Raw genomic sequence first — 23,940 nt, 5'->3', positions numbered from 1 at the left:
AGCACTGACAGCCCTCAGCTGCCTGCTTTACTGGTGGCAGGTGAAGGTGCTTTTGCTGTTTTTAATAATGTTGGTTGTGCAGTTTTAGGAATAAGTTGGACAAGTACTTGTTTGGGTTGATTTTGATAGGGATGACCTTGCCATGAGCCTGTCCCTTCCAGCCCTACTTTTCTATGATGTTATGATTCCAAGACCTGCCTTGCTTCCAGTGATATAGTTAAAGAATTGATGTACTAGTATTTTACCATATGTGTGTACATATTGTTCACACCCACATTTTACATATATGTGTGTGTATCTATACACATATGTTTGTGTGTGTGTGCGCATTTCAGAGGTGAATGAAGTTCTCTCTGTGTATTGCTTACATAGTTAGTTTGGATATACTTTTAAAGTGTGATATGGCATTCAAGAGAAGAGATACGGTATAGAATTTGCTTCTCCATGATTTACTATTAAGATCCTAATGAAAATCTGATGATAAAGGTCACATTAGAGGCAGTTTATTTCAGTTTGCTACTTATTTTTTAATATCGCTCTACAGATAGACTACAAATCATGAAGTACTAGAAGTAGCTTTTGGTGAGAATTCTCTTGTGTGGGCCGGGAGCAATCTGCGGCCCGTTTTGTGCACGCGGGCTGCGGCCAGCAGCCCAGGCACACGGGGTCAGAGAAAACCGGGGGGCGAGCTAGAATTAGTCACAGACGCTTAGGGGTTGATTCAAGATTGTTTACTTACACCAAAGATGGTCGTGGTGTAGGCTAGACAGTTTTCCAGGCACAGCTCCGCTTAAATCCTCGTTTGAGGATTACGACAAGCTCGATCTCCTACGGAGTTGTTGAAACTCCGTGGGTCCGTCTCTTTTTGCGCGCAGGGAGGGATATGTCTAGGAATCTATCGGCGAGAGGCCAGAGGCTGATCAGGCCCCTGTTGCCTTTTAAGAAATGCGTTGGGTCCGTAAGGATCCACAGCTCTTAGAGATCTTCACGCAAGGCGAAGGTTTTTCTCTCTCTCTCGAACTCCGACTTGGGCGGAAACCACCCAAGCTCTTTATACGGCTAGCAAGCCAATCGCTAGCCGCCACATATGCATAATTTAATGTGAACCAATAATGTGGCTCGAATTCCAATACAAATGGCAGGAACTCTTTGCACTGAGCATTTCTTAGATGCAAAAAGAAATGCACCCTGCAAAGAAAGCTACAAGTTGGCGGGAATTCTCCGTTGCACCGGGGTTCTCTTCTGCAGCAGAAAACTCCACCGTGCAAAGAAGCTGCAATTTAGCGGGAAAATAATTTAGCAGTGCCGAAGCGCACACAAAACACAAAATCACAACTTTGGGTTGTGACATCTCTTAGATTGAATGTAGAAGTAATGCAAATCTTTGAGGTAATACATAATACTGCTTCTCTTTTCTTCTGCGGGCTTGAGCTTGTAGATCTTCAGTGAGTACTTTGTCTAACCCTTTTAATGACATATTTTCCTGGTGCCATACAGTTGAGCCAAGGGGAACTACTATTACCCTCTGCCTGTCTCCTCTGGGCCTGGAAACATTCCAGGAGGAGTCAATGTGACTTTACCATAACACTTGGGGATAAAGCAGCAGGTATTTCTTCTCTTTTCTAATGGATGCCTTATTCTTCTACACTGAAGACTATTTGTTAGTTTTACTGATAAAAGTATAGAACATTTATAAGAACGGGGGCACATCTACATGTGCAAGAAATGCTATTTGGCTTTACTGCACAGTAGATTAATTTACCATGTAGACAGTGATGCTTTACTGCACAGTTGATTACTACTTAGCAATGCATCTCATGTAGACATGGCCCAGATGTACCAACCCTAGTATTTATCTTTCAGTTACGCTAATTCTAACTCTGGAAAGAATATGAGACATAAAATGGATTAAAAAGTCATTCCTTCTCTTTAACACACAACTATTATGATTTTATTTTGTTTGAAATTTTACAGGTTTTCCCTAAACTAAACTCCATTTTGGGTAAAAAAGGATGAGAGAACATAAAGATGTTTTAAATACTGCCTTTCCAGTCAATAACATTTAAAAAAAAAACATTAAACGGGCATTATTCTCAACATGGCTAACATCAGGAACATTAACATCAGGAATCCTAATATGTTTATGTCCACTTATAACAACTCTCATCTCATCTCATCTCATCTAAACAACGCATAGCCATTTTAATAAGCCCCATCCTGTAAGGCGTGTCAGCAACCAACAAGTCATCTGTGTGAAATCTCAAAATGTTGCAAACATTGGCTCAGCATTAGTAACAGTGGGAATTCTGGAAAAAAAAATATAGCCAAGCCTTTAAACTTTGAAGTTAACACTTCATTGAGGTTCATGGGATAAGTGAAAGATGACATTGTACATGTTGTACTGAAGTTATAAAGAGAAAATTTTTTATGACTCCGTTTGTGACTGGCATAGCAGCTCGTTTCCTTATAAAGATACCTTTGTACCATATTGCAAGAATGGTTAGAAATGAAGGCCTAATTCCATCTGGTCCCTGCACACAGGCACCTGGAAGGGCTATACCTACACTGACATTCAAAAGCCCAATATGAGAGCAATGTCTAAATTCAGAGTGTTCAGGGATTATTCCTGTCTAGTGGGTCTTTGTGCCAAAGCATACAAAGGGGGAGCAGAGCGTGCATGTCTGTTTATGTGTTTCCAATTACATCCATGAATGTAAGGAGCTATAAAGGGCAGAGGGGAGGTGGATTGTTTCTTTCTGAAATAATCTTCCCAGAACTCCTCTTAAACTGGTACAACTTCTTATTTTTTTATATGAACTTTTGCTTGCCCTCCATGATGTGCCTGTGAATCTAATTTTGTGACATGCAGTGTTTCCATTTCTTTCCCCCCCCCCTTTTTTTTTTAAATGACATAAAAGGAAGACAATCTAAGAATACGACTAATTTTAAGTTAAAACATTTTGATGAATGCTTTAGCCCTATAAGTCATTGGGTAATCATCCTCCTTCACTTTGTGGAGGTCAACTACCTGTGTGCATAATCTTCATCCAGATGAGCTGAACTCTGCTCCCTTAGAGGATCCTGCCATTCTGTTCTCACTGAAGTTAATTAGTGCATCCTTTGAAGTCAGTAGAAATGTTGCCATAATCTTCAGTGGGAGCAGGGCCCAGGCATTTTTTCTTAGTGATGTAAGATTTGATGCCTCCTTTCCCTGGGAATTAAAGATGCCACATCTGCAGATCTCTGATATCAGCACAGCACATATATATTTTTTGTGATGCGCATATTTTGACGTGACTTACAGTTTCATAAAGCTATTTATTAATTACATTGCAATAATCAAATATGAAAGATTGTCACCCTAAAGTAAAACAAAGTAATATTATAGGTACAATGCCATTATAACTACACTCATTAGTTCAAATAAGCCAAATGAATTGAATGTTTTACTTGCAAAAAAATGAACAGGTGCTGAACCACACCTTTGTATCTATGATAAATCTTAACACGATTCACTTGTTCTTGCAATTGAAAATTATTCATGATTGGGAGTAACTTTCATGTAAAAGCTTACATGGTTTCACCTTTCTGCAAGACCAGATTTGAAAATAATGATGCTCAGTAATATATAAATGGCAGAAATATTATCATCTTATATCTTCAAATTCATAAGGAAATATCTCCTGCTGTTCTCACTTTTAAAATTTTCTTTAATATTGATTCACTTATGATGTTATCTTATTTAAATTAATTTCAGTATTTATACTTTCTTTGTTTTCCTATTGAGTTTCAACATGAGTGGTTTATTAGCAGCTCAGAAAAATTCTGTCTCTTTTGACTTTTTTGTAAGATAAGACACATCCATATTAAAGATAGGAAAACAGCAGCAAAAGGTTTGGAGGTTTAAATCTATGTTTGGATAAACTTCAATAACATAATTCAAACCTGAAAAATAACAATTCAGATTCCTAACATTAGTTTTGTTTGTTTGTTTGTTTGTTGTTTTTTTTCAAATGCCATCATTTTCTGATTTCAGGTTGGCAGGAAAACTAAGACGTTCTGTATTCTCAGGTTTTGAATCTTGTGCTAAAAATCATCATTGTAGTCCATAGTAGGTCAGTCATTGTCTATCCAGCTCATGATCGTGTTGGCGAAATCATGACTTCCAATTCTGCAAGATTGAGTTCATCTCTCCTGTAAATGAGACAGAGATGGATCAATAGTGAATCAAATACAAACTAGTATTTTGCAACTCATCTTATCACTTGTCCAGGCTTTGGTCAGCATTAATTTAAGGCAATAATTTCCATCCATAATAAGCATTCATCATCATGAAGCCAATTTGTAAAGGGACATTTTAACAGGAAATGTTGAAGTCAAACAATACTACGTCTTGATACATAAGCAGCATATAACTCTATTTTGCAGACCCAGATTCTGTGATGGGGGGGTCAGGAAATAAAGAATACAGACATACCAGAAACATACCAGGAGTTAAAAGGAGGCATATACTTTAGCCCCTGTATGGCCACTGTTCAGTATGCACACTGTTACACCAGGGCGTGTGGAAGCTAAACCACTGCAGACTAGCTCTCTATAAAAGAGGTTTGTTAGCATAATATAGTTACTTGTTTGGGATATTTACATATGGAAAAAATGCTTTTGTTATTGGTCATTGAATTTCAACAGTATCAGGACTATAACTGTGACTGAAACAAAATCACTTGAATATACAACTTCTGCATCCCATGTGACTGCCATTCCTCTCAAAGATGAGCATCTAGGTGGCTGTTTTTCCTTGGGGAGAAATATGTCACTTTTCCAAAGTCATGGTGGCCAACTTCAAACTCTTTTCATGGGAGTATTTCCTTTTCAGATCCTGAGATGAACAACCCATCAGTCCCTGTCAGCTACTGCTTCTGCGGCAATGAATATATACCAAGCTCCTGTGCTCATTCGTTACCAAAGAGTTCAGTAAAGAAATCCTTCAGTCCACTCATCATCAGTAAGGAGTAGGAAGAAATGTCATTTCTAGGGTGAATGCTGATATAGGTTATCCTATGATGTGCTGAGTATAATGAAACAAAAGTCCCACTTTGACTGTCGATTAGCTTATGCCCCTGCCTTTTACATCCTTTTACATCTCAGCACTTTCTTATCACTGAATAGTCAGTCTTCACAGGCAAGGTCAGCTCCCAGACAACTGCAGTGGGCAGCACAGTTTGAGTAGGGAGGAAGCAACCAACAGTTAGGGAATATTTAGAAAATCTCGACATATACAAGTCCATGGGGGTTGGATATTCTAGGGTGCTGAGGGAATTGGCTGACGTGATTGCAGAGCCACTGGCCATCATCTTTGAAAACTCATGGTGACCGGCAGAGGTCCTGGATGGTTGGAAAAGGGAAAACATAGTGTCCATATTTAAGAAAGGGAAAAAGGAAGATCCAAGGAACTACAGACCAGTCAGCCTTACCTCACTCCCTGGAAAAATCATAGAGCAGATTCTCAAGAAATCCATTTCTAGGCATTTGGAGGAGAAGAATGTGATTAGAAACAGTCAGCATGGATACACCAAGGGCAAGTCATGCCTGACCAACCTGATTGCCTTCTATGACAAGATGACTGACTCTGTGGATGTGGGAAGAACAGCAGATGTGGTATACCTTGATTTTTATCAAGGCTTTTGATACAGTCTCCCATAACATTCTTCCAGGCAAGCTAAGGAAGTACAGGCTGGATGAACGGACTGTAAGGTGAATAGAAAACTGGTTGCAGCATCGGGCTCAGAGGGTAGTAATCAATGGCTCAATGTCTAGTGGCAGCCGATATCAAATGGAGTGCCCCAGGGGTCAGTCCTGGGACCAGTTTTGTTCAATATCTTCACCGACAACTTGGATGTTGGCATATAGAGAACATTCAGCAAGTTTGAAGTTGGCACCAAGCTCGTGGAGTAGTAGATAAATTGGAGGGTAGGGCAGGGATCAGAGTGACCTATACAAATTGGAGGATTGGGCCAAAAAAAAAACCTCATAAGGTTCAATAAGGACAAGTGCAAAGTCCCACACTTAGGACAGAAGAATCCCATGCACCAGTACAGCCTGGGGACTGACTGGCTGGACAGCAGCTCTGCATAAAAGGACCTGGGGGTTACAGTGGACAGTAAACTGAATATGAGCTAGCAGTGTGTCCTTGTTGCCAAGAAGGCTAACAGCATACTGGGATGCATTGGTAGGAGTTGCCACCAGATTAAGAGAAGTGACTATCCCCCTTATTCAGCACTAGTGAGGCCACATCTGGAGTACTATGTCCAGTTTTGGGCCCCCCACTACAGAAAGGATGTGGACCAAATGGAGAGAGTCCAGTGGAGGGCAACCAAAATGGTGAGGGGTCTGGGGCACATAACTTCTGAGAAGAGGCTGAGGCAACTGCACTTATTTAGTCTGGAGAAGAGAAGATTGAGAGGCAATTTTAATAGCAGCCTTCAACTACCTGAAAGGTGGTTCCAAAGGGGATGGAGCTAGACTGTTCTCACTGTTGGCAGATGACAGAACAAGGAGCAGTGGTCTCAAGTTTCATTGAGGGAAGTTTAGCTTAGATATTAGGAAAAAGTTTCTCATTAGGAGGCTGGTAAAATACTGAAACAGGTTACCCAGAGGAGGTTGTGGAATTTCCATCCTTGGAGGTTTTTAAGACCCACCTAGACAAAGCTTTGGCTGGGATCTTTTTGAAGATGGTCCTACTTTGAGCAGGAGGTTAGACTAGATGACCTCCTGGGGTCCCTTCTGGTCCAAATTTTCTATGATTCTATGGTACAACCTGAAACTGCAGCCTGCTCTTCCCTCAAAAATAAATCCTCAGTATCCAGTGTCCCTGGTACCACACTAACTGATCTCTCCATGGTACAGATATTTCTCAAGCTGTCTTTCTCAACATTCAGTTTCCCCTTTCCTGCTGCACGTTCTTTCCGTCATTCCTCAGCTGTCATTCTACTGCCTGCACAGGTTGTAGGTGGGATGTGAGAGTCCCCTGGGATTGCAGACAGAGCATCTCTCCTTCGGCGAAAGTATATTCATTTTGTCTCTTCCCTTTTGAATGTTGTGTGGAGGTGGATCCTCATCCATATACCATACTTTTCCTCTTTTGCATCCTACTAGTTTAATACAAAATCCAGGGATTGCTCATGTAAGTACCAATCTCAAGGGAGCATTTATCCTGGTTTCTACTCCTATAGCCCCATATCTGTCAACTTGGCAATAGGGGTGTGCGAAATGGGCCATATTCAATTCGGATTTGGCCCGAATCAGGGACAGTGATTCGATTAATTGATTCAGATCACTGTCCTGATTCAATTCAGCCAAATATAAATCTGAAGATTCGATGCTGATTCAGAGAATCAGCAATTCAGCCATTGACACAGCTTTAAATGTTTTTTCTACATACCTCAAGGTACCAGTCATGGTTTGTGAACGCTGTCATGCTGGGGGAGCTGTGAACGCTGTGATGGAGCATCCCACAGGAGTGCCAGGGGGAGCCCTCACATGCTTACCAGCAAACCCGGAAGTACTTCCAGTCCACTTCCAGGTCAGCCACCTAGTGTGCAGAGGACCCCCACCCCACGCCCTCCTCCAACTCAGTGATCAGCTGTGGGGGGACCCCAGGTCCTCCCCCCAGACCCAGGAAGCACCAGTTGCTGAGCCAGGGGGTGGGAAGGGTCCCCTGTGTGCTACTTGGTGTACCCAGAAGTGGACTGGAAGTGCTTCTAGCCCACTTTCAGGTCCACTGCTGAGTGTACTGGGCACCCCTGCTCCCCCCACGCTCCTGTGGGACACTCCATCTGCCCCAACATCTCAGCATTCACAAGCCACCCGGTACCTTGAGGTATGTAGAAAAAACATTTAAAGCTGTGTCTATGTCAGAATCATCGAATCTCTCCAAATCGATTTAGAGGGTTCTGATTCTGATTTGGAGAGATGAAAGAGTCTCCTGATTCAATTCAGATCTGGAGATTCGACCACTGAATTGGGTCAAATCTCTGCTGAATTGAATCAGTGACCAAAGCTTCACACAGCCCTATTAAGCAGCAACTGACTGGCAGGTCTTGAGGATTGCCATTATGATTTGGGGAGGATTTTGAGCACTGAGCACTGGATTTTGGTATGTCTTATCAACATCACAACGTACTTAAGAAGACCTGGCATTTAGATATATCCATGCCTGGATGACTGAATGGCCAAGGAGATTTGCATGATCTCATGCTTCTTAGCACACAGGGGCACAAAATCAGCAGTATAGAATTCATAGGAGTTCTCTTAGATTCAAAGTTAGCAAATGCTTATCTACCATAGGAAAGGTTCCAGACCAGACTAGGTCTCATCAGTCATCAGCAGAATCATTCAGAAATGTCCTTCACAGCATGCCTCAGGCTTCTGGGCCACATAATCTCCTGTGTCATACACTGTCTCAGACTTCGACACAGCTCTATGCAAACGTACTTGGAATCTGGTATGTTTATATCTACTTGGCTGTGAAAGTATAACATTGAGACTGTCTTCTCCTTACTTATGTGGAAGGACCCCCTTAATGTTTGCAATGGAGTACCATTTTCTGCAATTCTCCCTATCTAAATTTTTTCTAAACACTACACTCCAATAAGGAACTTGTGTAGACCACCAACAGACTCAAGGACCCTGATTTCTCCACTCCTTACAAGAAATTAATCTTCACACAAATTGTGTAGAGCTCAGAACAGTCCATCTGTCAAAAATGGCATTTTGACCCTTGCTTGAAATCCAACTGATGATAGATAACACAAGAGCCATGCATTACATCAACAGCAATAGCCTATAGTCATGTCTACCAAGGATCCATAGAACAGGAGCATTTACCATTAAATCATACCAGTCACTCTTTCAACTTGTAAAATGTTAAGTGACCTAGCTCAGCAGACAATTCTTAAATAACCATAAATAATCTGAAATGTATATTTCATAGGTGGACATGCCCCAAAATAAGACCTATTTGCCACAAATCGGAGCATCAAATGTCGTACTTTCTGCTTTGGAAAGAGCTGAAGCTGAGGCTGCCTGTCAGATGCTTTCCTCATCTCACTGGACACTAGGTGTCATGTATGCCTACCAACCAGTCCCATTAACATCAAGAATCCTGAGGAACCTCCAACAAGATTCTGCCTCAATGACAATACTGTCAACTTTTCTGGAAAGTTCTGGTATTTGGCACTGAGCAGCCAAAGCTCAATATAATATTAACTGTTTAAAGGAGTTACCTTGTGAAACCCCAGCATCCTGCTTTTTGTATCACAAGTGTATCACCAGAGTCTCTTTAGTAGCACTTTAGTAATCTTAAGAGTATTGAAAGAATTGTTTACTTTTCATTCCATCCAGGAAGAGCACACACCAACTGCTGAAGCTTCCTGAGCCTGACGAAGGGTTTTTGAACCTTAAAGCTTGCTTAATAACTATTCTCCAACCATTTGGGTTGGTCTAATAAAAGATATCAAATTCACCCAAGGAACTTTGTCTGCCTCTTGAAAGAATTCAGGCACTTTGACCTGTCCACTTTAGGGGGTATTGTATGAAGACATGGTGGCTTTTAGGTCTTGCACTAAGTGTCTGACTTCCATTATTTCCAACTTTTACTTATTTAATTCATCACCCACATGTTTTTCCCAAGCTCTCAAACCAGAAGGAAGCTACACCACACACCTTTAATATGGTTCATTTTTTTTACCTGGAAAAAAGGAATGACTTCAGAAGCAATCATAGATTTTTTTGCATCCTTTTATGTGCACACAGAGTGAAATTTGTATGTATAACATCCCTCAAAGATGGACGGTTACTATACATTCCCAGCACCTTTAGGTATCAAAATACTATTACAGTGACAGAACTTCATCTTGATTTTGGTTTTGGCCTAGCAGAGCCACCATCTTATTTCATGTCTGGGAATATATACTTGTTTAAATAAGAAAAAAAATGTTCCTTACGTTACCTGTCTCCAAGAAAAATATACCTCTGGTACACAGGAATCAAAACTCATGGAAGAGGTGATATCTAGTTGATCTAATAAAAGATATTTGCAAACATACAGCTTATAACAAGATGGCAGGAAGACTTTCTCTTATAAGTCTTGCCTTGTATAACTGCCCAAACCCCTACATTGTTTCACTAACACCTAAGGGATAAGAAGGTGTGTTTTCCAATTCTGGTGGATCTAGTGACTTTCAAAGCAGCTGGAAGAGATTATTTTATTTAAAATGCTAAAAAAGAGTTATTTTTAAAGATGTTCATGAAATAATGCACTCTTTTGGCCTTCTTCCCCCTATTCTATTACTGCTTTCATCAGCTGAGCTCACAGTATTAGTCCTAGACATGATGAGTATTGAGACATGATTTTATCCCATAAAAGATGCCTCATGGTTAGCCTGTGACATAAATGCAAATTCTCTTTGTTGCTTCTTTGTCATTATGGAGGTGTGGATAACAATTCCATAGATTAGGTTGTGTTGAAATTTGCACTCAAAGCAAGATTACTATCTCTTTACTTCACACTTTAATTATGAAATTCATTCTCAGTTTTAAAAACGCTAACTCTTCATGTGACCGTTTTTAAGGGGAAGATAAAAATGGTGTACTAGAATTTTAATATTTTTTTCTGAAAGATCACTATTGCATTTGTGAGGATAATGATTTTAGCTAAAACCAAAGTCCAGATGAAAACAGGTATGCATTTTTGTTATAGCATCCCAAACAAGAGATTTTTTTCAAATTTTGCTTTAATATAGAAATAATTTTTCCCTCAATCATATATTATAGAAATCATAGAAAAATTAGGAAGGACCATCAGGAGGTTGTCTAGTCCAATCCCCTGCTCAAAGCAGGACCATCCCCAAGTAAATCATCCCAGCCAAGGCTTTGTCTAACCGGATCTTTAAAACTTCCAAGGATGGAGAGTTCACAACCTCTCTGGGTAACCTGTTCCTGTGCTTTTTTTACCCTACCCATGAGATGATTTTTCCTACTATCTAACCCAATCTTTGGTACGGGCACTACCAGTGGTACACAGACAACCTGCCAGTGGTATGTGTTAACAGATTTGTTATCATTACTTTACGTGACAAAATTTGCTGGTGATATAATTTTAAATTGATGGTGAACAATTTGTCAGAGTTTGGGAACTGCTGATCTAACCTAAGCTTCCCTTGCTGCAACTTGAGACCATTGCTCCTTGTTCTGTCATCTGCCACCACTGAGAACAGTCTAGCTCCATCCTTCTTGGAACCACTGTTCAGGTAGTTGAAGGCTGCTATTAAATCCCTCTCTTTCTTCTTTTCTCCAGACAAAATAAAGCCCATGGAAATCTCAAAATCTTCCAACTTGTCTCTTTGCCTCAGCAGTTGTATCTCTGTCCCCATTCCTACTTTGCCTCTCCCTTGGTTCCTACCCATTTTCAACTTCTCATCCTAGCTGCTCCTACATGTCCTCATTTAATGCAATCCCACACCTATGTCCCTTTCCAGTTAGCTCTTCTTGAAGGTCCTAATCCTCCTCAGTTTAATGCCTACATTGATTGGAACCAGACTCCCCTCTAGTGAGTCTCAGAAGATGTGCCAGAAAAAGAAGCTACTTCTTTAACAGAGTTAGGTCTCTCTCCACCTTAGGCCACTTTGACAGAAACTTTCTACCTCTCTGTTCCCACATTGTATCTGTTGTTAATAGAAGCTAGGAAATGGTTGGAAGTACAAGGATAATAGAAGATGGGCAGCATATTTTCATGTAGCATCTTCAGAACAGAGGCAGTTTCTTTTTGTCAGAGAGCAGCCCAGACTGACAGATTTTAACATGCCTGTGGAATCAGATACCTGCTGTGGAGAATTAGGATGCCCTAATTTTTCACATTCAGACACAAAACCTTAATTCCAACCGCAGTTAGATTAAGTTAGGTTCCTTATGCAAATGCATATAGAGGTATCTATAAAAATAATTTGTACATGAGAAACTAGGGGATTAAAATTAAGGCTGGGTGCTTTAATATTATGAGGAGCTGCTCGTGTGCGCTTTGGAGGAAGAAGCATATCAGTTAGTAGTTAATGGTTCCTTCAGTGGTAGCTTATTTTTATTAACTGTGTGAAATAGCAAATGAGCAACTTTAGTCTAATTTAATTTGTGTGTGCATGCGTGTGTGTGTGTGTGGTACATAGAAATGCAAGAAGTTCTTGAGTTTCCGCTTTTTTTGTTTCTTTGTCAATGACAGAGTGATGAATTACCTTCGCCAATTACTCTTCTATTATGGGTTTATAAGGAACTCCTCTGGTTCTCAAAGGACAAACCCTGACTTGATGCAGATATATGAGGACAGTTTGAAGTCATTTTGTTATAACTAGGGCGCATGCTGCCAGTGCAGCCATGCCCACTCCTCCTGGTATTGTGTTCGAGGCCCCATTTCTGCCAGGTCCACAGCTTTGAGGATTATGCTTTGCTGCTGATCTTTGTAATGATTCTCTTAGTACTTTGCTTACAGGAAGAGGCTGTCCTTGTTGCCTGACAACATAAGGGCTACTTGCTTTTTTTTCTTAACTTCCAGGTCCCAAACCTGAATTACAGGTTTCCTTTTTCCACTTGCTTGGGGGGTAGGGGCGCAGGGGATTGGTATTTTTTGTTTGTTTGGGGGTGTTTTTTACTTGGGACATGAGAGCTGTTACTTAAAAGCTATGCAAATAATGCCAAGAATTTGTGTACTTAGCCCTAACAGACCTGTAAAATGTCAGATGTGCACATTCCTGTAAAATGGTTCCACAGACTGTAGTGCAACGTCTTCATAAAGCATTGAATATGTGCCTTTAAGCAATCTCTGAAATATATTATATTGTGATATGCAGGATTTGTCATTCTGAATTGTTTTTTTTTTTCCTGAATGCCAGATTATTAAAAATAATCCCTTGTAATTATTAGATGAAAATATAATTATTGCAGATTCACAACAATAATAAATATGGGTCCAAGGAAGCATGATTTATAAATTCTGCTAATCAAGATTTCTGTTTATTTCCCTTGCATTTTTGACAAATCATTTCTGTGCCATTTTCATTTGGGCTGTTTTGGAAATAGCATTGCTAAAATATAAAATCTAACAGGTTTCTACTTTCCTCCATTCCTACTGAATATAACTCAGTTTTGGCTGCTTTTCACATAGATTAAATTTAATATCTACATTCAGTTATGATTTTTCATTACTTTTATTTTATAGTTTATCTGGTTTGCAGTTTCTAATAGCAGGAGTAACATATTGGAATTCAAAGGAGAGCATTTGCAAGTGCACTTGATGAACCAGCATACTATGAAGTACTATTTCTCCTCTACTTGAGGTGCAAATGATTGCCATAATTTTAATGGGAAATTTATATGCACCACAAAGATTTGTGTGCTTCTGACTGCTTTCATTTCTGTCATGTGTGCACCCAACAAGGTTTATAAAAAATTGAAAATTGCATATTTCTTTCCATTTAAGTTTTCTTCTTAAGTTCAGGTTTCTTTTTACACTTCTTTACCTCCTTTGAGAGTGTTAGAAAATAGTCAGAAAATTAGATTCACTAATTAAATGAATATGCTAGCTGACACAAACCAAAAAAATGCAGTCACGTTGTAAATTCTTGCAATATATATATATGTGCTATTTCTCACATTGCTCAACTCTTGGCAATGACCTGCTTGAGACATTATTTGTTGTCTCAACAAGTATCCTAGATTATCTACAATAAAATCAGAACACACTGGTATATGTATGATTTTAATCAGGAAAATAATAGAGCTATATTTTGCGTATGGGCTTGATTGTTGTAGCAGAACAGGTAGTAAAACAAATCATACTAAATGAAAAGAATAATAAGACATATAGAAAAATAGGAAACTTTAACACTGTATATTGAAACACAAAAATGGTTTATTAAATGATCTATTAGCTAACACCAGTGTAAATGTTTAGGACAAAATCTGGCTGATGTCATATGTAATTTGTGGGCTTGCTGGCACATGTCTAGCAGCAGGACGTTTGCCACACCTACCTGCCTCCTTTGAAAAATGAAAGAGTTGTTCAACAGGCTGTCTATGACAAAAACCATAAAAGATGAAAAAGTGCATGGGGAAAGATAAAATGAGAGTGAGCCATATGTAGTATGATCATGTTCTTGAAACTGGCAATAACCAACAATCGCAGCATTCACAAACAAAGATTGATCTAACTCCAAGTAGGGAGTGTGAAATTTATGAAGATGGCTAGTGCAAATGTAAATACAGCTATACATATTGAGTTTAAGTTCTATGCCTGTAACGGCTGTGTTAGACTCTAGGTATATATTATAGAAGTATTTTAGGGAGGGGAGGAAGGAAGAAATGTGCAGTTCTTAGAGTTGGGCCTACAGGGTGTGAATACGACTGGTTTTCCATTAAAACAAATTTAAGAGCACAGTCGTGCATTTCTTACTGAGTTGGTACAAATTTCAGGATCAGAAACTAATTTGCTAACACTTAATCTTAGCTAAAATGAAAGCATAATAAGTTGTTCCTATACCTCATAAATAATATGGAAATTTCTTAAAGCAGTCCTGATACCAGCTTCTTCCAGTTCTGTGACGTTCATTTTCTGGTCACAGCTTCCAAATAGATGTTCAGAATTAAGTGTTATTTTTAGACAACTGATTTCAGGAAGTGTTAGACAATATAACTTTTATTTGGAACAATTCCTCTCTACCTGTGTACTGAGTGATCTTCTGTTTTTCTCCAGATCGCTTCCCTTTTCCATCATCTTTTTCATTTAGCGTTTTATTACTGACATCTTCTGACTCTCTGTACCTACTGTCCTGTATAATCCTTAAATTCTTAGTATTATTTTTATCCAAAATTGATTGTAATTTCTCTCAGGCTAGAGTGCACATATTGTGGCACTAGATATGTAGTTAATAATAGTTAAAATGCTAAATTAATAAATGTGTATAAAACACTTTTTTAATGTATTCATTGACAGACTTTTCATTCAAAGACTTATGATAGTCCTCTTTATCAGTAAAAAGTAAATAAAATTATTTGGACCACGGGATATTTAAATGTTGCTTTCTTTTATCAGCAATAATTAGATGCAATAACTAATATTAATCCCACAGAAGCACTTGATGTTATTCTCATTAAACAAATATAAGCCTCAAGTTATAAATTGACTGCACTGCATTATGACAAAATTAAGCCACACAATTTATATTGGAATTCAAACTTTCCCTCTGCTTGAAAAGATTTAGAGGAAACAGTTCGGTTTTGTCCTGTCACTTAAAAAGAAAAGGACCCAAGTTTGCTTTCATAGACCTGGTTATATATCAGTGAAATGCCATTAACTTCAATGTTGATTTCTACTATGTTAAATTTGAGGAGATTAAGCCAAATACAATTTAATGCAATATATTTTGAATTTTGAATAACTCATTTATTTTTACATGAATCAACATTTTTCAGAAAGGTATTTACAACCAATCATGTTTCCATATTGTCTGAATTTACTAAACCAAAATGCTTCTTGAGTTTGAATCTGACTTTACTTAATGCTGCCTTAAATTAGTTGTTCCACTAAAACTAATGGAATGACAGCTGTGTAAAATTGGGTATTAAATTAGAATTGGGCTAGTTACACTGTTTTAAACCATTGTCATTCTATTGATTTCAGCGACATTAGTACTCATTTATACCATTAGGAGAGGAGGGGAAATTGACCCCACTAGCTTCAGATGAGATTTTCTCTGGAAATCACTTCAGAATGTAGCTTAAATAGTACCTGTACAAAATATGACCCAGAAAGACGGAATTAGATTCAGCAGATATATATGTGACCAGAAAGATGGCCAAATTGTGCACTTGTGTTTATGAGATTTAATAATTGATTTCAGTAGAATTTTACCCACTAGCCCCAGCAGAATCTGGACTAAAGTCTGTGGTTCTTTGTGAACAATGCTTCAATCAGAGGACACTGTTAATGCCAAAGCTTTGACTACAGGTAGTCACACAGGGTTTTTTATTACTTACATATACCCCACCCACAACTGTGCCTTTCTAAAAAGCCAGCACTTATGAATAGCATTTATTCAGCATTTTCACATGATTATTGTGCCAATTAAAAATGGGCTTGGTACTGAGTTTAGAAGTTAATTTAGATACTCCTAGCTTGGATAAAGAATTGCCATAAGGCAGGGTGGAGCAAGCTCTTAGTTTGTATTGTATGTCACAGCTGCTTTAGGTAAGACGCCATGACTCGCTAGTTAGCTGGCATGCTGTCGATTGAAGTATGCATTTGGTATCTTCTGTCTTTCCTACTCTCAAAATTAAAGGTAGAGGCAACAGAATCACTATTGTAATAGAAACTTGACTTCGGCATTGTGAAAAGCTATGTTTTAGCAAGTGTTTGAATCTGTCCATTTAACATTGTCTTTTTTCTTTTGCTGTCTTATTTGGACATGTAATGATATTACATTTTCAGAAATATTATTTTCCCCCAGTAAGTTAAAAACACAGCAGAAACTGCTTGAAAATACTGTATACGGTTTATTCTTTCTAAGGGCAAAACAGCATGTAGAAATTAATGATTCAAGAAAATATTATTATCATCACTATTATTATATTGGTATTATTGTAACATATCAGAGCCCTTGTCATGCATGAGAGTACACTTCTGGTAGGTATTCTACAAACACAGGACAAGAGACAATTTCACTACAGGAAAATATTTCCCCTGCATTAGTTTAGGAGGAAATGTTTGTAAAAAAAATTTGGGTCAGATTTTAGACAATTTTAGTGTGCAGTTTTCATGTAAAATCCATACTTCACTTGTGGAAACAAACTGTTGAGTGCATGAGTAAATGGCCTTGTACAGGCATTGTTTCTCTTGGGAGCTGCTGCTCTCAGGAGAAACCATGGATGTACAGATGGTCAGTCTTTCTCTTCCAGAGTAAAAATGGCTGCTCCAGAAGAAACATAACCTAGGAACAACCAGAGTTAAATTACTCCCAGGAGAAGTTCTCCTGGGATAGCAAGTTTCTGTACATGCTGAATGCATTTTCTTTCTTACTTGTATATGCTATTACCCAGTTTGTGAACACAATTCAATTAATTGTAAATACAAATTAGTTGTTTGTAGGGCTGTGCAAAAAGGCTATGTCTTGTTTCAATTCTGGATTCATCTGTTTCATAGGACAGTGATTCATTTCAGTGTTTCAGATTACTGCTGTTTCGATTTGGCTGAATCTGTTCTGGAATTTCAACGCTGTTTCAGAGATGCAGATAGGCCAGGAAAAGGCAGGCACAGCAGGGCAGCTGCAGGTTCTCCTGTGGCTCCTTTGGCTGTTCCTGCCTCTCCCTGGGTGGGGAGAGCCACAGGAGAACCCCCCATAACTGCCCTACCTGAGTCCACCCCCCACCCAGCCAGCCCCAGCCTAGTCCTGGCATTTAAAAAAAACCAAACAAACCCTGCACTCACTGGCTCTGGCAGCTTGGATCAGAGCCTCTGAGGGCTCATGGCAGAGATCCCCACACATCGTGGAGCAGTGGGGGGCAGTGGAGATCACCCCCTATACTTGGCATCTGCACAGCAATTGCCCCATAGCGCGGGTGCAGCGTGGCTCGGCAAGGTGCCACGCACTGTCTGTGAGCTGGGGTGGCTCCAGCAGTCAGCTGGAGCCCAGCATTGCTCATCCGAGTGGCCCCAGCTCCCAGACAGCATGCAGCATCCTACCAAGCCACACTGTACCCACACCACGACTGTACCCATGCCATGGGGCAGGTGCCTCACAGGTGCCAAGCAGGGGGGTGATCTCTGCTGCCCCCCACTGTCATGCACTGCACAGGAGGGTGCTACCAGAGCCAGTGAGTGTGGGGTGGTTTTTTTATTGTATTCCTAGTCTGCTGAGGCTGGGCAGGGGGGAGGGGGCATTTGGGGAGTGGGGGCTGCATGGGAGGGCTCTGCCAGGAGGCCCCAGAGCCCCCACAGCTCCTGCTGCAGCTGATGAATGTGGGCCTTTTTTTTTAAAGTGCCAGGAGGCTGGGACCTGGTGGGGGATGGGGCCAGGCAGGGAAGTCATGAGGGCTTCTCCCATGACTTACCCTGCTGTGCTCAGCATAGGCTGTGCCAAGCAGACTTGGGTGCTGGTGCTGGCTCCAGCTGGCAGTGGCAGCATGCTGTCATCCCGCATGCAGATCACCCCCCCGGGAGGGCTACAGGGTTGTGTCAGGCAGGCACAGTTCCCCTTATCTGCACGTGGGATGACAGCAGGCTGCTGTCCGTCTCCCAGAGTACTGGGATTAGAAGGGACCTCAGGGACAGATCACAGATGCTGGCCAGCTACAGATGTCAATATCAGAGCAGTCCTTCCTCCACTCTTCCCCCTCCCTCTTCTTAGTTTCTTTTTCCCTGAAAGCCCAGCTCCAAAATATTTCCAAAATGTTTCAGAGCTTTCCATTTCATTTTGGATTCAGTATTTCAGGTGCCGAAACAGGCAAAATGCCTCCAAAACAAAACAACTGCCAAAATTTTGCACAGCCTTAGTTGTTTGCAGTCTGAAATCTGCTACAGTATTAATCACAAGGTCAGTCCGGAGAGCTTGAACATATTAAATGACACCTCTTAAGGTTGTGGTGTCTTGCACATTGTATTACTTTGTAATGCCATGTAATAAGTTCCCTCATAGAGATACTTAATTATGCCTCCATTCAGGTTACAAACACTATGTCCATGAGAGAAGGTTTTACAACTTCAACTTAAAAACTTAAAGTTTTATGTATTATTCTATGAGCAGGTATGAAGTAGTTAGAGATGTTCATTTGAAGTCAGCCCAAAGGTAAGAGAGTGGCACCTTGGAGACTAACTAATGTAGAGGAGCATAAGTGTTTGTAAGCAGCAGCATATCCCTTGCTTGGACCACGCATCATCTTAAATATCCTCATGAAGGTGTACACAGTAGCTTTGGGATCTTTGACTCTTACATATTTGTTGTTTTCACGTAAATAAGATGTATATAAAACATTTAAAACTGTAACATGAATCAGAAAAATGTTGTAAAGGAAAGAAAACTGTACACACACAACATATGATGAAGTTTAAGAACAGAGCTCACATTTGATTAATTCCAGGGATTAATTCTGTCTAAAAATATCATGTGTTTATTACATGGATGTCAAATATCCAGCCCACTGGTCTACTGGTAGGCCAAGCAATGTGGGGCATGACTAGTGGTGGGTATAGCCTACAACAGAATCCAGAGACAAGGCCATCAGTGGGAGCGGGGCAAGCAGGACTGTGATGACATATTCCCACTCACCTTGCAACCGTGTGGCTCACCCCCACTTGCACTTGATGAGCATAACAAGTTGCCACCTGGCTCATGGCTGCTTGTCCTGCTGCTACTACAACTACAGCGACTGCCACCATGCGTTCTACTGACACCCTAAAGTGACCACTGCCACCACCATGTTTGCCACCAGGGATTCATTTCATGAGGAACTCCATGGTCTGGATCTGAGCAAGGGCACACAGTGAGTTAAACACCCATATGTTATTGCATTTCTGTTACCTTTCAACACATAGTACAGTATCTTCAGTTATACTATTGAAATGGTTTGGCTATCATAGAATGTCTAATTTGTTTTAATCTTAAAATTTGATGATTAATCTTAGGAGTCTTATTTTAAGGATAATAATGCATTAGGGAGTTTAACTACATCTCATATCTATATTCTAAAAAGGAATATAGATAGACATCCAACCAAACCATATTTCCTACTTCCTCATTAAAATAGGCTGGTGATACTTAAAGTTAACAAAAACGATGTTTTTACTCATTAGCTCTGTTTTATAGATGTCAGATAAAGATATATTTAAAGTGTTAATCTTCTCTGAAAAGTAACTGTTAAATAGTGTTTTAGGGCTCATGTTTGACTTTCAGAACAACACACAGCTATAAAGAACTCAATAGGTCAAGGAATTGAGTCCTTTTCTATTGTAGGCACCCACATCATATCACCTCCTTTATAAATTTATCAAGCTCCATCTTAAAACTGTCACAACCCTAAGTTGTGATTTTTGTTTGTGTGTGTGCTTCGGCACCGCTAAATTATTTTCCCGCTATTTGTCGCTTTCTTTGCACGGTAGAGTTCTCTGCTGCGAGAGAGAACTCTGGTGCAATGGGGGATTTCCTGCCAAATTACAGTTTCTTTGCAGGGTGCATTTCTTTTGCATACAAGTGATGCACGCTGCAAAGGAGTTCCCACCATTTGTATTCCGATTTGCGCCATATTATTGGCCAATTGCGAATGTAGGCACATGTGGCGGCTAGCTATTGGCTTGCTAGCCGTACAAAAGGCTTGGGTAGCTTCCGCCCAAGTCGGAGGAGGGAGGAAGAGAGAGAGATTCTGTGTGAAGATCTCCAAGCGCTGCGGACCCTCGCAGACCCAACGCGCCTCCCCTAAGCAGGCAATAGAGGCAATAGAACCGAACCTACGGAGCTTTCGCTTCTAGACTCTCCCCATCGCCGATCGCAATCCCAGACGTATCCCTTTCCTGTAACTTCAGACCCGCGGAGCCTAAGCAACTCCGAGGAACCTTTCGAACCCCGAACCGGACCCGCAGAGTCTGAACAACTCCGTGAGAGCAATCGAATTTGTCGTGTTCCTTTAGCGAGGATCTAAGCGGGAGCTGTGCCTGGAAACCTGTCCAGCCTACACCAATACCATCTTTGGGTGTAAGTAAACAATCTTTTCAATCAACCATTACGCCTCCGTAACTAATTCTAGCTCGCGCGTGCCAAACCACGCCGCCGGTTCTCTCCAGCCCCGCATGCCCAGGCTGCTGGCCACAGCCCATGTGTGCGAAGACGGGCCCGGCTCGCCCCTGGCCCGCACATGGCGGCGGGATTGGGGCCCGGCCCACACAAAAACTAATTACATTTTTGTTTTGTCGCTGCTATTTTTATTAGAAGACTGCTCCATAAACTAACATCTCTGATGGCTAGAAACCTTCTAATTCTTGGCCTAAATTTATTCTTGAACTTGTTTTTGTGCTGGTGCCTCACTGTTCTCCCTGATGTATTTATAGAGCATAATCAAATCCACTTTCTGTGGTTTGTTAGCCTAAGCAACTCAAAATACACACCAGTGCTCAACTACTCCCAGTTTCCAAATACTGTTCAGTAGCACTGCAGCGTGCATTATTGGCTTTGTTATTTATCTTTCCTATACACACAATCTAGGCTGTGAAATGAATGCTGCATTATTCCCTTCATGTAGTTAAAGTGATTTAGGACAATGTGTATCCTTAATGACATCTGGGTAAACTGGGTAAATTACAACCTTAGTGACACTTGTGAAGACTGATTGCTAACATCAAGTGTGCAGAGATGTAATTTGTTGGGCACTGGCTCCATCCAATCCAGGACTGCACTACCCATGGCACCCATGCCAGCCAGTCTGGGACTGTGATGCATGCATTGCCCATCGTGGCCAGTCCAGCACTGCATCATACATGGTGCCTAGTCCAGGACCTATGCTGTGTGCAGGGTGGGTCTTGGACTGGCCAGAGTGGGCACCACATGAGTTTGTGCATCCTGTACCAGCTCTATATAGATGCTGTGTGCACTGCAATCCCAGACCTGTCAGAATGGGCACCACATGCACTGGATTTGGCATACAGGTGTGAAGAGAATCTGTGGACCAGGCCTGGGCCATTCATCTGGCCCATAGGGCCAGTTGAGCTTGACATCCCCAGTCTAAAGAATTCTCTCCTCATCTTAAAAAATGCCCTTTTAAACCTGACATCGCTCTTTGATGTCATAGCTAACATACATTTTCCTGTCCTGTCAGCACCTTTTAACAACAGTCCAGTGCTTGTAGAAAACTGGCTTATTTTGAACCGTTCTTTTTCATTCCTGCTTGTATTTCATTACAGCTCCCTGTTAAACCAAATATCCATTTCATACAGTAACAATTTGCTGTATGAGCAATCTAATCATTGTGAACTAGAGGTTGCTTATGAAAAAGGAACTAAAAGTACTTGAACTCAGATAAACCTGCTAGGTAAATAGGGTTGATATAAAGGGTTCAGGTCTCAATCTAGGAGCAATAGATTTACAAAATTTTACCCTGGGAGAAGACGTTGACACTTGAGTGAAAGGACTCAAAATAGGGGCAGTGAGGATAGCTCTATAATTTTGAAACCTATTTTTGTCATTTACAGTGTGATATAAACTCTGGAAAGTCAATGAGCCATTTACTCTGACGGTTTTCAGATTAGGCCCTGAAAATAGGCAGATATGAGAGGAAACATGTTAAATAAGGAGATCCTTTCACACATAAGAGCAGAACTTGGTTTATAGGAAAAAAAATATTAAGCATCTAGTTTCAAGCCTCCAAAAATGTAGTATACATATTTCATTCAAAATATTTAAGTTTTCATGTTTTAAGTAGGGAAATTAAACCAGTGATAAAATGAGATGCTATTCACATTGCTAAAATGCTTTTAATTAAGAATAAGAAGCCCTATCTAGACTTTATAATCTTCTATGTAGAATTTATTCAAATCCAGTTTCTGCCCCTATAGTCATACCAACTTGCTGTATGAAAGCCACTCATGTGGGTGAGAGGTAATCTTTTGTTTACCTAATAACTCCAAAGAATTGTACGAACCCTAGGAAAGTAGGGCTGGAAAAATTTTCTAGTCCAGCCCCCTGTTCAAGGCAGGATCACCCCCAACTTAAACATCCCAGCTAAGTGTCTGTCCAACCTGCTCTTGACAATATCCAAGAATGGAGATTCCATAATTTCTCTGGTTAGCCTGTTCCAATGCTTGAACATCCTCATAGTCAAACAGTTTCCCCTGATTTCCAACTTAAATTTCCCCTGCTGCAGCTTCAGGACACTGCTCCTGGTCCTGTCCTCTATGGACAAAGAGAAAAGTCCATCTCCATTTTCTCTCTCTGTAATCGCCCTTCAAGTATTTAAAGACTTTTACCAAATCTCTACTCCATCTTCTCTTCTCCAAAATAAATAACCCTAGTTCTTTTAGCCTTTCCTAATAAGTCTTGCATCCTAGGCCCCTAATAATTTTTGCTGCTCTATACTGAACTTCTTTCAATCCATCCTCATTCTTCTTGAAATGTGTAACCCAACACTAGACCCAGGGTATAGACAGAAGTACAGCTCCCAGAAGTTTTCTGCAAAGCGTTCTGAATTATAACGTTACTCCAGACCCAAAAGAAGTTCACTGTTGGTTCCAGGGAGAAGGGAATCCAGCTGCGGCTGGGAGCCTGGAGCCAGATTCCCATAGCAACAGCCACAGCTCTTCTCCATGCTTTCTCTCTCAACAGTGGGAGGGGGGTCAGGCAGCAGATGGCACTCGTTCTTGGGGCTCCTCAGCTAGTGCTGAAGGGTGGGGTGAGTGAATTGGAGCGGCCCCCCCCACACCTCGAAAAAATCCCAGACTGAATTCCTCTGCTCCCTTTCCCCATTCCCATTCTAAAAACAGTGACAGGTTTGGAGCTCCTTACACAGAAGTTACAGAAGACGCTCCATTTTGAAACGTCTTCATCTGATACCTCATGCAAATAAGGCTCAAATTTTCATCTGATCCTCCATTTTTTAAGCTGTCTGGAGCCGGGATCTACATCTGTGCTGAAATTGCTTCTCCCAGACCCCTGCTCCCTGGCTACAGTATGAACACAGCTTCCAGCCAGAGAAGAAATAAACTGGGCCTGGGCTGGGAAGCGGGGAGGGTGGAGGCAGGTGCCCATGCCACCATTATTTCTGTCGGGTCCTCTGCTCCTGCTCCCCAAATGCAGCGTGAGCACAGATTCCACTGGGAAAGGAACTGTGCCAGTGTTGGGGAGCTAGAAGCTGCTCCCATGT

At 40.8% G+C, this 23,940-nt stretch overlaps 2 long non-coding RNA genes across 2 annotated transcripts in view; one reads left to right on the top strand and one right to left on the bottom strand.

The window, feature by feature from the left end:
- Positions 1–23,940, top strand: part of LOC109285966 (uncharacterized) — a 106,300-nt gene that overhangs the window by 44,475 nt on the left and 37,885 nt on the right. The gene's annotated exons all lie outside the window — the stretch shown is intronic.
- The window catches only part of LOC109285965 (uncharacterized), a 59,188-nt gene continuing 37,171 nt past the window's right edge, over positions 1,924–23,940 (bottom strand). Inside the window, exon 2 of the long non-coding RNA XR_002093873.2 lies at positions 1,924–4,194. This is a non-coding gene — a long non-coding RNA (uncharacterized LOC109285965). The remainder of the gene's footprint in view (positions 4,195–23,940) is intronic.

Source organism: Alligator mississippiensis, chromosome 3 (assembly GCF_030867095.1).
Source record: "Alligator mississippiensis isolate rAllMis1 chromosome 3, rAllMis1, whole genome shotgun sequence".
Classification (NCBI taxonomy): domain Eukaryota; kingdom Metazoa; phylum Chordata; order Crocodylia; family Alligatoridae; genus Alligator; species Alligator mississippiensis.
Note: the sequence above shows the minus strand (reverse complement) of the source record. Positions and strands in the feature narration are given on the sequence as shown.